General features: G+C 47.9%; 1 protein-coding gene across 1 annotated transcript in view; it reads left to right on the forward strand.

The window, feature by feature from the left end:
• The window catches only part of Dcaf15 (DDB1 and CUL4 associated factor 15), a gene marked incomplete at its 5' end in the record, with an annotated part of 18,148 nt that overhangs the window by 338 nt on the left and 15,044 nt on the right, over positions 1–2,766 (forward strand). The window lies entirely within an intron of this gene.

A 2,766-nucleotide genomic window follows, 5' to 3' on the forward strand; every position in this document is an offset into this window, starting at 1 on the left:
TTTTGTACTGTCCCTCAGCTCTTCAGCTCAAGGCTAGCGCTCTACCACTTGAGCTACAGTGCCACTTCCGGTTTTCTGGTGGTTCATTGGAGAGAAGACGTTCACGGACTTTCTTGTCCGGGCTGGCTTTGAACCTCAATCCTCAGATCTCAGCTTCCTGAGTAGCTAGGATTACAGGTATGAGCCACCGGCACCCAGCTCTGCATTCTTTTTTGAGTAGTTTAATGGAGATAAGAGTTTCACAGACTTTCCTTCAAACCATGATCCTCAGATCTCTTCCTCCTGAGTAGCTGGGATTACAGGTGTGAGCCACTGGCACTGGGCCTATTCATTCTTTTTTATTGTTTGCTAAGGTTTCATTGTATGGTGGGACCACTCTTTGTTTATCCCATGTGGAGGGACTAGTGGGATGTTTCCTTTATTTGGAAGAACCAATTTTTGTAGCTGTAACAAATAAATCCACTATGGATGGGCATAGCACCTCACACCTGTAGTCCCAGCTACCAGAGAGGTAGAGATCAGAAGGATCAGGATTCCAGGTCAACCAGGGAAAAACATTCTCAGGAACCCATCTCAACTCGTACCTCTCCCCTGCAAAACATACTCTGGGCATGGTGGCATGCACCTGTCATTCTAGTTCTTCAGGAAGCAGAAATAGGAGGATCAAGGTCCAGGTAAGTCAGGGAGACATTATTTGCAAAACAACTCAGACAAAAAAAGGCCAGGGCACAACTCAAGTTGCACTATGTCTGTCTTAGGACCCTGAGTTCAAACACCAGTTCCCTCCCCACAAAACAGACAGACACACACACACACACACACACATACTAACAAACAAAAACAATTCTAGTGGTCTCTGGTGCTGGCTATGGGGAAAATGGTAATTTCTAGTCCTTTCTACTTGTTTCATTTTTGTCTCATGAGCATTCTCCTTGTATGGTTTGTGATTCATATGCCATAAAGTGTGGTCTAAAGGCATATGTATGTGTAACCCAGTACTCATGCATGTTAGGATTGAGTGATTAGAATGATTCTCTGGAATGTAATATGTAGTCAGAAAATTAGGGGTCCCTGTGGTCCCTTCAAAGCAGAGAGAGAAAAAGATTGGGAAGTGAAGGTGAAGCTCACATAGTAAAGCATTTGCTAGCACATGTAAGGGAAAAGGAAAGAAAGAACTAAGGAAAGGAGGGAGGAAGGAAGGAAAAAAGAAATGGAGGGTGTAAGGAAGGAAGGAAAAAAAAGAGAAAGAAAAAGAGAAGAAAAGTCTAAGAAAAGTTTATATTGGCCAGGTGCTGGTGGCTCACGCTTATAATCCAAGCTATTCAGGAGGTGGAGGTCTAAGGATTGCTGTTCACAGTTAGGTGAGGTGGGAATGTCTCTGAGACCCTAATCTCCAATTAACTAGCAAAAAGCTGAAAGTGGAGCTGTGGCTCAAGTGGTAGGCAGGACATTAGCCTTGAGCACAAAAATCTCAGGGAGCAGGTGCTGGTGGCTCATGTCTGCAATCCTAGTTACACAGGAGGCTGAGATCTAAGGATTGTGGTTCAAAGCCAGCCAGATTGAGCAGAAAAGTTCCTGTAAGACTCCTATCTGCAATTAACCACCCCCAAACCAGAAGTGGAACTGTAGCTCAAAGTGGTAGAGCACTAGGCTTGAGCAAAAATAGGTGAGGGACAGCACTCAGGCCCAGAGTTCAAGCTCCAAGATCGGCACACAGATGCAAAATAAGTGTAATAAATAATATAATAAATGAAGCAGAGCGAGGAGGCTGTTAAATAAAATATGCTCTCTTAAATGGAGATTTAAGGATTGGCTGGCTTTGAACTGTGATCCTCAGATCTCAGCCTTCTGAGTAGCTAGGATGACAGGCGTGAGCCGCAGGCACCCAGCTTAGAGTTTGGTTTCTAGGAGTCCAGGCAGATTTGTTCGGGGTTCACAGGTATGTTGCTTGCTGGGTGATTATGGGGAGAATGGGCGCGTGAGCAGTAACTTTGAGAAAGGTCTGGTTTACGTTGCGATAAAAGAATAGCCGAGGCCGGGTGAGCGAGAAGAGGTGTATTCAGACACGATTCTCTTTCCGGGAAAGATGCAATGGGCATGCAAGGAACAGACATTCTAAATGGCTCTTTCTACACAATCATCCTGATCTCTCTGAACCAAGTGCGGCCCCTTGTCAGGTGAGACTTCATCTCACCAGCGAGACCGTCCAAGATGCTTTCATGGCATCCTCCTTTTATTTTTTAGGGTTCTTTGAATCCTTGCCCAGGCCCGTCCAGGCCTCTCAGGGATGCTCCTCAGACCACGGCTCGCCCCCTTTGGGCGCCGATGATCCGCTCTGGGTCTGGACCACTGGTTCTTATCGCCCCGCCCACAGGCCTGGACCGCCTGCGGTCTCCATAGAAACCCACTAGCCACTGAGGGGCGTGACGACGCTGAGACGGACAGGAAGTCCACGTATCAAGTGACAGCTTTTTGGACGAAGCGAGCAGACGGGGCTTCTAACTGGTTCATCCTTGAGAGAGGGCGGGAACAAGGCGACGGCTGGAAGGGGGTGCTGTGATGATCTTAACCAATCAAGATACAAGGTGCCTTTGATAGACAGGCGTAGCGGGAAGAGGCCGGGAGTACAAGCCTTCATCCAACCGACGGGCGGCTGCTCAGAGAAAGGACCAATCGGGACGTGGAGAGGGTGGGGCTAAAGGGCCGGTTGCTCCGGAAGTGGAGGGAGGGGGTGAAAATGGCGCCCAGCTCGAAATCGGAGCGGAA

Source organism: Dipodomys ordii, unplaced genomic scaffold, assembly GCF_000151885.1.
Source record: "Dipodomys ordii isolate 6190 unplaced genomic scaffold, Dord_2.0 Scaffold184, whole genome shotgun sequence".
Lineage (NCBI taxonomy): Eukaryota > Metazoa > Chordata > Mammalia > Rodentia > Heteromyidae > Dipodomys > Dipodomys ordii.